Source organism: Diadema setosum, chromosome 11 (assembly GCF_964275005.1).
Source record: "Diadema setosum chromosome 11, eeDiaSeto1, whole genome shotgun sequence".
Classification (NCBI taxonomy): domain Eukaryota; kingdom Metazoa; phylum Echinodermata; class Echinoidea; order Diadematoida; family Diadematidae; genus Diadema; species Diadema setosum.
In genome coordinates, this window is record NC_092695.1 from 2,962,388 (window position 1) to 2,974,584 (window position 12,197).

Sequence of the window (12,197 nt, forward strand, 5' to 3'; positions counted from 1 at the left end):
TGTTTCTTTGTTCGTCATCGCCAGCGGAACAACCCACCCCCCCCCCCCCCTCAAGGAAAAAGAAAAAAGAAAAAAAATAATATTACAAGATAAAATAATAATTACAGTTATGATAATGATAATAATAATACTGATTATTATAGTAATCAACAAGTGAAAATCTTATCAATATAGGCACTACTTAAGACACAATATTACTGATAAAATTAACATCTGAAAAGGGTTGATGACATTTTCATTACCTCACTTATCAAATTTTCAGTCTGTCTTGTCAATTTTCATACATACCACCAATGTACACTGGGACAGCCGGCTGGGCTTTTTCAACCTTCATTGCTTCGTTGTCGTTCTGAAAGATCAAGTTTGGTATGCTCTCCACTTGGATCTACTTTCATATGTCATGCTTAATATCTGAACCTGTGGCAGAAGTACGTACTTTACCATTTGATATATTTTCAAAAGAAGAAAAAAATAAGTGCCAAAAAGAATGAAGCAGAATTATCGAAAAAGAAATTAGACTATTTATTCCCAAGGTTTGTTAATACAACCCCCCCCCCCCCTCCCCGCAACAAAAAGTTCGAAATTCTTGAGGTGTGTTAGCACGCTTCTTCATTTTTCAATGAACCTACGGTGTTTTTGTTTTTGTTTTTTAACTAATGAACCTTCGGAATAACGAATCTTATCTTAGTTTCGGGTTATACGAACCCTTAGAATAACCCTAAGTAGTACTTTCTCGGTACAGACATGTAAAATAATATATCACTGGTTAGAGAAACCGAATACTGGTCATTATTTTCATCCCAAACTGTGTAACATCCAAGTTTGTTAGCGGAGTACGCATATTATAGTGTCAGAAAGTCTGAAGATCTCCGAACGCATACGTACCAATTCGGCGTAACCTCCAAAACAGTTAAGACACCAGGGCAGCTTGTAGCTGGTAGCCACCATTGCCACAATGCTGACACTCACTTCAAAGGCCGCGTTTATCACGAGGAGGGCATCCACAGTTTTCCGGCCTCCCTTTACATTTGTAAATGAAAAGAAACACAAAATTAATGGAAGTCAATAACTACAGAGAAAAAACCCGCTCCACTTTTCAATTCAATTCAATTCAAACTTTATTTCATTTTTCGAAAAGAACATAAACATTTCACTTTCATTGGTAACAGAGAATAAGGTTACATAATCAAAATAAAGTAAAATTGAAAAGAGAACATAATTGTGGAACCTTGGGGTAACAAATAATGTTGTAATGAAAATTGACTGAAGTGATATAGACGATATAACATTACACAAAATATCGAAAAATGGAGGGACCCACTAAGAAGGCAATGCTTGTAGAATGTGGGCCCCTCAGGTACAGAATGTCAGTAGAAAATGAACTGATGCAAAAAGGGGCAAAAAGATCGGGAATAAAGTCAGATTAAAAAAAAAAAAAAGGTCTGGAAGCCCAATAAGAAGACAGAGTAACGGACAGACACACATACACAGGCGAATGAACATTAAACGAGACTGAGACGACAAAACTTATGAAAGGGGACTTCATTACAAGACAGAACGAGACAAGGGTGACATAATAGCAAGACAATACAGCGGACAGAAAGGAAAAACAGATCCAGCGATCCTCGAAAGAACTATGTCGAAAAAATATTGGGATGCGAGGAAGGGATACATAAATATGGAAAAATAGAGAGAAATAGATGCGGAGGTACTACAAGTAGAATTGAATCTACTCAGTAAGAGTCTCAGGACAACAGGGACGAGAAAATATGTGAGAGTATATTATTGGTAATCAAAATTCTTCGGAAAAAATTTAAATGAGCCATCAGGCTGATTCACTTCTGTAGGAACATAATATTGCAATAGAAACAACTTTAATCTCCTTTTAAATGAAAATATAGAGGGTGAATTTCTTATGTCATTATTCAGAAAATTCCAATACGTTGGGCCAGTATAAATAAGTGTGTTCTTAGCAAGAATCGCTCGTAAGAGAGGTAAGTGAAATTCATTGGAACGTCGAGTGGGATAGTCATGGAATGATTGATTTCTTTGAAACATAGAATCGAAAATGGAGGGGAGTGAGTTGTTGCTGTACGTATACATAAATTGCCCCAAATTAAACAAATACAAATCTTTAATTTTTAGCAGCTTATTTGCGGCAAATAACATATTTGAGTGGGAGGGTATGAAAGGATAACTGATGACACGGAGAGCTTTCTTTTGTAGAAGGAACACTCTATCCAGTAGGTTCTGGTGAGTGTTGCCCCAAACTAAAACACCATAAATAAGATATGGCAATATCAGTGACGAATATAACATAAGTACTGATTTTTGTGGGATATACAATTTCATTCTATTTATAACACCTATATTACGTGAGATTATGTTGGATATATAATCAATATGTAACTTCCAGGAAAGTTTGTCGTCAACAATAATTCCAAGGAATTTAAAATGTGAAACTTGTTCTAAATGAAAATCATTCAAAACTATAGCTGTACTCAAAATGTCAACAGTATTACTAAAAATCATATATTTCGTGTTTTGGGTATTCAATGATAATTTATTGGCTCTTACCCAATTATTCACTTTTTGTAATTCAGTATTGACTTTTTGAACAAGAAAATTAACATCATTGTGGGCAAAAAATACACTGGTATCGTCAGCAAAATGGATAAAGGATAGTACATCGGATGCCTGGCAAAAATCATTGATATAAACAATAAATAATAGTGGCCCTAATAAACTTCCTTGTGGAACGCCAAAATTCACTTCTCTTATTACTGAAAGATTGTCTTTAATTGTAACAAATTGTCTTCTATTTCCTAAATAACTCCTGAACCACTCCAAGGCCTTCCCACGTATTCCGTAATGTGATAACTTGTGAAGTAGAATATCATGATCAACTGTGTCGAAGGCCTTGGAGAAGTCCAAGAAAATAGTAATTAAATGAGAGTGATTATCAATGAGCCACTTGATCAACAAAGTATAAAAGAGCATGAGTTGTATTATGCTTCTCTCGAAAACCAAATTGAGAATTAGTCAAAATATTATGCAACTTCAAAAGATTAATAGTTCTCTTATAAATGAGTTTCTCTAAAACTTTGGACAACGATGATAATAGTGAAATTGGACGATAATATTACTGACTTCATATTTGTCACCCTTCTTAAATAATGGAATTACTTTGGTCAGTTTCATCTTAACAGGAAACACACCATTAGAAATTGATAAATTGAAAATATGAACAAGTGGATCAGCAACTGAAGATATAACACCTTTAAGAATACAATTATCTATATCATCATAACCAGAACTCCTCTTGTTCTTAAAGGAAGATACAATATCCATAATCTCATGCCTATTGGTTGGAATAAAATAAACAGAATTGGGATTGCACTGATCTAGATATTCAGTAAAGTGATGCTCTGACGCAGGGATAGTTTGGGCGTATTTTTGGGCGTATTTTGGGCGTAATTTTCACCTATCTTTGAAAAATAAGAATCACCTATCTTTGAAAAATAAGAACGACTTTCAGTCGTTGCTCCTCCTCTTTATACTTGTATGTTTACAGACAACAGAGAATGACTCTTTTCTTTGTTCTATTAAAAACTTTTGTGTATCAGCCCCGAATTATGAAAATATCAGATGAGCACAGTGACTGCAAATGATGCATTATGATGAAATATCAATAAAAATGATTCTGTTTACAAATATCCCTAAGACGTCAAGTGAATTATTCGCGAAATATAACTTTTGACCCCATAAAAAGTTGATCACTGGTAGCAGCTAAAACTTGAATGAAGTCAGTTGAGAAACGTGGTGGCCAGGGGCAGGGGACTCTCAAAACTCATCATTACTTTTGTGCCGGAGACGCAGCAAGAGAGGGCGCCCTTACAAAAAAAAGTTACTGCAGGCTTGATTTAATTTGTATTATCATTTCTAAATCCTCCACACGAAATTAGAATGAAATCGATCCAGATAGTGAGTGCTTGAGCACAGATGCGAGGACGACGTATGATTTTTTTTTTTTTTTTTTTTTATCCAACGATAGATATAATACAGTAACACTAAAGGTATTACTGTACTCTGGGATCATCATGTAATCTATGTGGTGATCAAATTGATTGATAGACAATATCATCTGGAGACATTTGTTGCTATTTAGATGTTTAATGCTTACAAGAAAACCCGTCACTATTTGTACATGTGCTCCCTTTCAAACGGAGTCAGTCTGATAATTTACAGTTTGAACAGTAAATCTATTACATTCCGGAGAATAATTCGACTACTGAGTTTGTCTTCTTTTCCACCAGTCAATGGGAACCTCTCAATTCAAAGGTGTGCCTACTCATGGAGAAAGAGTTCATGGACTGGTCAAAGACATGAAATCCACACGAAGTCGGAAAACAAAGCATAACTTCAGAGAGAAACGGGTACTTTTACATTCTTCCAATACTCTACGTACAGTATTCAAATGAAATGCACACATAGAACTTTAAAAACAAGCATTTAAAATTTTCGAAGACGAAACGAGCATTCAAAAAGTTCAAAGTTCATATGAAGTCCTAACAATGAATGATTAAACTGAGAGACAAAAATATTCTGGACCAAACTAATTTGATTGCATAAAAGAGTAGGATCTAGGTACTTCTTAGAACTACTTGAATCAATGTTTTCAAAAAATCAATCTGTTCATAATTATCCTACAAGGCAATCCAACGAATTTCATTTGCCATTTTTTTAGGACTTTGCTGGCTCAGCAAACCTTCATCTACGAGGGGCCAAAGTATTGGAACTCACTTCCCAACGACATGATAACAGCACAAACTTTGAATTCTTTTAAGAACAAATTAAAATTCTTTCTGTTGAAATCGTATGATCCACAACCAAATTAGGTTCGGTTTCATTGTCTCAGTCAAGTCGTTTGTTTGTTTGTTTGTTTGTTTGTTTGTTTTCTACAAGTATTAAGATATCACACAGAAATCATCCTTTAAGGAAAACAATCTGTCTAACATAAGTTTACCTCAGATATTTCTTTTATTGTACCAGACAACAGTGAGTCTATTCTCTTTCTCTTTTTTATATTCGTTCCTAAATATGCATTCATACCGGCATATGCACCAAATCAATCGCAATATCAAACCAGGGAGCGTTTTATTGTTTTATTATTGCATTTCCATCATGAGGTACAGTATGCTTGTGTCCACGATGGCGTGTGTTGTACCAAAGGGTGCGTTCGAGCGCTCTAAAGCGAACCAAAGCGAACTGAACTAAAGCGTACCGTACCGTACCATGCCAATTTTGGAGCGTTCGAGCGCTCTGTGGAGAAAGCGTACTCACGAGTTATTTTTAGAAAGGTCACGCTTGTTTGTAGCAAGAATGTCATTCACCCCTGGCGCTTGAACTACTTACAGCTGTCCAGAACAAAGAGAATGATGTTTTTGCATTGTGACGTATGCGCATGATACGCGCATGCTTTACAACGAACTTTTGGTACGCTTTGGTACGCTTTTGGAGCACATCGGGAAGTGGTCCACTTTTGGCTCGGTACAGTACGGTACGGTACACTTTAGGAGCGTTCGAACGCTCCTCTGGCGCGGGTACGGTACGGTACAGTTCGCTTTAGGAGAGCGCTCGAACGCACCCATAGTCTCATTTCCCCCATTTTGTTCTTTTTCTTTCTTTCTCTTTCCTTTTTTTTTTCCTTTCTAAGTTAATTTCATGTCAGTTGACAATGGTTTCTTTGATTTTGTTACGTATTTTTCGAGGGTCCCATACCCTACGGGTACAAGCTTTGCTTTTTAGTGGGACCCTCCATTTCCATTCTAATCTTTGTATTAGGTATATGTATATACCTTAGAGAGGAAATTCTGTTGCTACTCGTGACCACTTGTACGTTTTCTTTGAAATTGTTACAATATGTTCTGTAAATGTATTGTATACATTTTTTCTGTTTATTCAATGGAAATGGAAATAAAATCGAATTTAATTGAATTGAATTGAACTAACAACATTATCAGCTGATTGTGAAAGAGGCAGTGAAGTCACTTGCCCACTTCACATAAACTTACTTTAAAAAGGAGTATGTGATTCTTTAGGAAATTATAGGCAATGATTACCAAGCAAAATGTTGGATCAGAATGGATACATGCAGATCTGAGAGGTCTGGTTTTGGTTTTTGGGATTGTTTTGTTTTGGGGTTTGTGTGTGTGTGTGTGTGTGTGTGTGTGTGTTTTGTGTGTGTGTGTGTGGTTTGTTTGTCATCCCACGAGACCGACACCCACGAGTCATACAGACCACGCGTATGACATTAAAAAAAAGGTCTCTGAGTTGTAAAGCCCACGAGTCATAGAGCCCATGAGTTCGAAACTAGGCAAATAGGGAGCTTTAGATTTTAGACGCGCGGACGTTCAAAGAAAAAAGCATGTTCTGAGCGTGGGCAGTACTCTAGCGCGCTAAGTCGATCTATTTTTAGCTTGCGTCGCCTGAGTTTTTCACTACGCGTACTGTGTTGTTTTTACGTCCGCACAGTTTGCAACGTAGAGAGCTTCTGCATGCACCGATCATATGGGGGGCGCGATTTTATTTTTTATACGTTGCGTTCCAGCGTAATCTAAAGTTACTTTTCAACTCGACGCAGGGGAGAGGAGAACGTCCAGCGCACTCGTCGTCTCAAACGTCCGCGCGTCAAAATCTAAAGCTCCCTATTAGACCAGTGTGTTCGACGTTAGGTAAGAACACCTCACAAGTTCGACATTTCAACACGAGGATCCTTGTTTGCTTTACGATAGTGTCGAACTCATGGGCTGTATGACTCTTGAAAGGGCTGTATACGACTCATGGGCTGTACGACTCGTGGGTGTCGGCCTCGTGACGTGCACCCATGCAGTTCTGTCATTTGTCGAAATTTGCGCGAATGCAGACCTCAATGTGACACCATAATGTAGGTTGTTGTTATTGTTGTTGTTGTTGCTGTTGTTACTGTTGTTTGTGTGTCTGTTTGTTGTTCTTTTTACCGCTGACACTGGGCAGTATTCAAAGTGGTAGAGGGGCACACAGTAGCTGCCGTACAACTCCTGGATGGAGGCCGCGATGCAAACACCAAAACATGCTCCTGAAGCCATGAACGATGCAATGTTCAGTCCAAGATAGGAATTGAACTGGAACAGAAATATCAAGGAATTTGATCTACTTAAATTGCATGATATAATATTAAGCAAAAAGCATTCCTGTGTAGACAGTCAACCTCTTTTACCCCTTCCCAGAAATGTACTGGAAAGCCTACCTGTCCAGCAAATTGGAAATACAACAATTGGAACAAAATTGTAACACTAAATTAATTACGTCCTTAAGAATACGGACCGTGATACGTTAATAAATCGCTTCTTCTTTTTTTTTTTTTTCGTCTCTCGTTAACAATATCGAGAAAATCTCTAGTTTCGGGAAATTAAAGGATAGAATTATCATTTTTGAAGATGTGTGCCGTCTTCAACAAGTAGAATTATTTTCAATTGTTAGTTGATTTCCATACTAATATTTCCGTGACCACCACGTCATTAATCTCTAGAAATGACAGATAATAGGAAATGAAATTATACCACGATCAACAACACTGGTTGAAGAGTTCGTATATAATATTAAGTCAAAGAAATAAATTTCTCTATACATTTCAAGTCCTCTATACTTTACAGTAATCTTGTATGATATGTCATCTTCCCTTTTTTTCCAAATGCATTGTATCGTCATTAATGTAACGATTAGAATTATGATAAATAAAAAAAAGTAACTATGACAACTTTAATACATAGGACATTCTTCGCTCAAAATTACTATCAAAGTCAATATTGCATATTGAAAGCTCAAACTAGCCAAAAAATGATATGTTTTTGATCTTACCCAGGCTGTGTTAGGGCCCCGATTGTAGGCCATTATTCCGACGATCCCACCACCCACTGAAAACTTTGATATAAAGGAAGGAAAGAAAGAAAGAAAAACTCGACACTACCTTAAAGCAACAAGGAAATGCATTCACAAACACATACACATGCGTTCCTACTCATGTGTTACTAGGGGGCAAACATTCACATTCACACGAAATGAAATATGAGTGTGCTATCGTATTCACTAAAAGACAGCTTCAAATAGTAACATGATTTAGCACAGAATATCTAATTTGTTTCATTGTACAGTGTACATATCTATATTTATATCTTTTCATATATAGAGAGAGGAAGAGAGTCGTGAGAGAGAACAGTGTATATAATTTATTCTGATGATGACATATTCATACAATGCTCATATCTTCACGTCATTCATATCAATCTGTTTGCATTTGTTTCATGTGACATCTAAAATAACTGACAATTTAAAGTGAATGAAAGGTGGAGAAAAAGCCAGATAAAGTAAATAGCCTACTTGACTCACCAATAGGCCACCCCACACGGGAATGGCGATGTACGAGAAGCGAGCTTTGATCCCGATAGCAGTAGCTCCGAGAATCACCAGCGCAAGTCCAGATGCGCAATGCATAATTGCAGTTGTCTGTGGCGCAAAACAAAAGTGTTAAACACTTTAGAAGGTGATGATGAGGGAAAGTGACGTGCAAGGCCTCGACCGAAAATAAAACAGAAAAGCATCATAAAACTCTCGTTATCTTGCAACGTTGCCATTACATGTCTTACATAGATATTTCATTTAATTCAATTCAATTGAGTTTAATTAAATTTAACTTTTCATTTCCATCAAATTACAAGTAAAACAATACTATTTTAGTCTACTGTCCCCTATACACAGATAGATATTTGCCATTATAAGGGATCCTCGATAGCACCACTCTTTCATTTTCTTTTGAATTCAAGTATTACAGATCAATATACTCAAGAAACTCCCGGTAGACCTACTTTGACGACTCAATTGGCTGTGATTTGAATCGCATCATAACTTCATTATGTGACGATCACAAGTTGATATTAACACACAAACAGAGAAATAGAGATTTCTTTACAGGATCAATACATAAGCCAATATGCCATGGCGTCCTCAGAGAAAATTAAGTAAGATTTTTGGTCTTTCCTGACATATAAAGACGTTGCTTTAAGAACATCAGCAGGTCCGGTTGCATTATATTTTCTAATGAAAATATCATTTGTTCAAAGCAAAAGTGATTATTCTATTCTGTAGCATATATACACTCAGCAAAACAAAGAAAGTAAACACTTTTTCAAGTTTATATTTCTCATAGAACATTTGGTTAAAAGTTAATGTATTATATACCATATTGAAGGTAATTTAATTGGCTATCAGCCTAGTACATCAATGAAAAGGGAAACTTTACGCATGAGTGAACACTTTTGTTTTTCTCTTCCAAAGCACAAAAGCAAAAATTGCAAAAATGAACAAGTTGTCATCCATGCGCAAGTGCTTTTCCATATAACAATAAGAAGAAAGGACAAATTTAATACAATTAGATACAGTAATTAAGTTGCAAAGATAAGCCTTCGATCTCTATGATGTCTTTGAAGCTCAAAATATCAATAAAAGCCGTAAATAAGGGAGAAAAATGAATCTTTGGTCAAACCCAAATTCAAATGAAATAAGAGAAGAAGCAATATTAAAAAAAATATATATATAGTACAAATTTCAATTTGATTTTCAAATTAGGAAAATTGTAGATACTTCTTGGTTCTTGAATTCATCTCATGAATCCTTAAATTTCTAATTTAAAAGAGTAAAATAGAGAAATTTTGTTTATTTAATAATCTTTAGGCCATTTGTCCCAATGTCGTTGGAAGTTTAAGCTGACAGAAAATTCTTATTTTCCCCTTTAGTTTCCCAATTTGTTTTTCGTTTGATGTTATAAAGAGATAAAGAGAACAAAAACTCGCTTTTGCTATGTTAAAATGGCTTTTTTATCATTGTTATCTTGAAGGGCATTGCCAAATGAAAGGCAACTTGTCAAATTTTGCAATGTTTACTTTTGTGCCTTGGCGGGCAAAAATGAATGTGTTCACTTTTGAATTAACCTAATAACTTGAAAGCCACTTAAATTACCTTTAATATGGTATATAATACATTGATTGTCATTAAAATCTTGTATGACAAATATTAACTCTTATTTTTTTTTTTTTTTTTTTTTTTTTTTGCTGAGTGTATGTCAATCTGAGACCCTGCACCACAAAACCACATTGCCAGATATGGATTTCCAGTAAAGAGCATATTTTGAAAGAGCAGACTTCAAGCTTTAAAATTACGTATAACTCAAACGAAATGGACTCTCCTAACCTATCTTTATTAGAAGGAAAGCACATACTCCAGAAAAGTGTGAACTGAGAAAAGAGGCTCTGAAGCACAGGGTCTATTCAAACGTTTAATCTTCACAAGCCGTGCTCCCTGTGCGATATGAGACAAATAAGAGGATGAAAACCACCGGTTTAACCACAAGGAAGGGATTATCAGATTAAGCTGAAATTGAGCATAATACTATTAACACATCCGGTCTATGATAAATATCAAATTTCAAAGCAGTAGCATCATCCTTTCTACAGTTATTAGAGTTGAAAGTGAAGAGTATGTACAGGTTTTTTTTTTTTTTTTTTTTTTTTTTTTTTTTTTTTAAAGAAATGGAAGGGGGAGTCTAAGACACACCCACTCACACTATCCTTAAAAAAGTTGTTTGAGATAAACTGCTAAATATACACACTTTCCTGTTCATTTTGTGATACCAAATTTTAGCCTAATATAGAAGAAGTCTTCCTCTCAGAAAGTATAAAAAAGTCAAGATTGACCAAATTGACCCTTTTCACCTATTTTCAGTCCTCACACAAAATCAGTGCGTGCGACTTTTTGTTTGTTTTGTGATGCACGGTCAAATATATAATTGTGTGTGTGTGTGTGTGCGTGTGTGTGTGTGTGTGTATGTGTGTGCATAAAACGTACTATAAAACCTTAATACCCGGATTACTTATAAAAGTAAAGATGAATTGTCTTACTCTGAATGCCTTGGCATTCTTCACAGAGGTCACTTTAGGGATGTCGTGTTGCATGGTGTGACTCTTTGACGAACTACAAAGATCTGGAAAGGGTAACAAAAAAGAGCTTAATCTCTAAAGAGGAAAACAAGTCCTAATATATGTAAGTCTGATAAGAAAGAGAAATATATATTACGAGTTCAACCGGAAAAAAAAAAATGATCGAAAGCGGGTGAAAAAGAAGGAAGTTATGACATTTTGAAGTTTCGCTTATTTTTCAGGAAACAGTTCTTGAACGGTAAATATGAATTTTGCAAATTGCAAAGTGAGCATGTCATCCCCTCACAACTTGCCATATACTGTGTACATAAAATTTTGAAATTCCCCATTTTTCATCCAAACGCAATGATGCGCGAGGCTGAAATCCTCGCAAATCTAACTGATCACTATTCTGAATTTACTCAACCGGGAATAATATCATGTTTCAGACGTCAGTGATAGAAACATTGAATTTTCGTCTTTTTCAGTACGTGATCAATGGAAAATTGTGAGGTTGTGACATGGTCAGCTCACCTTCCGCATATTCGTATCCAGTGTACAAAAACTGTTTTGCAAAACTTCAACATTTCATGACTTTCTTATTTTTGGCCCGATTTCAGTCATTTTTTCCATTGAATTCATTGGATTTTTCTCTTTTTCATCAGACTAACTTGCTTTCGGACTAGATTTACCCTTTAAGAGAAGTCAGAAGACGAAGCTGCACTTTTAATTGTCTTGGAAGGTACAAGAACTTGACCAAATAGTCCAGCAGCATAATAGTAAAGTTTCATTTCCTGAACCTGTTTTCCTAACGATGGGAAAATTATCTCTATCTGCATGACCTCAATCTCAAGGCAGTGATATACCATACGATTGCAGAAACTAAAACAAATACAAAAAACTCATGCACACAAGCACACGCAAATAAAACATGTAAACCAACATCACAGAAATAAATTTCTCCCTATTTCGTAGGTTGTAAATAGGTGGATTCAGAAACGCACGGGACTTGTCCTGGTACTTTTAATATCCATGGTATAAAAAAAAACAAAACAAACAAACCAAAAAACATATAATTGGTGGCTTCCATTGACTACTGGATAGTGACCGTAATCAAATTATTCATTCACAAAATATAATGGAAAGAATTAGATAAAATATTCAAATGAGATATCGGCGAATGGATGC

At 35.7% G+C, this 12,197-nt stretch overlaps 1 long non-coding RNA gene across 1 annotated transcript; it reads right to left on the reverse strand.

Annotated features, from left to right (window-relative positions):
* Window positions 1-7,056: 7,056 nt before the first annotated feature.
* Window positions 7,057-8,544, reverse strand: LOC140234888 (uncharacterized). Its single transcript, XR_011901659.1, has 3 exons — window positions 8,428-8,544; window positions 7,900-7,962; window positions 7,057-7,163 (listed from the first exon to the last, which is right to left on the reverse strand). It is a non-coding gene; the product is annotated as an uncharacterized lncRNA (long non-coding RNA).
* Between the last annotated feature and the right edge of the window lie 3,653 nt (window positions 8,545-12,197).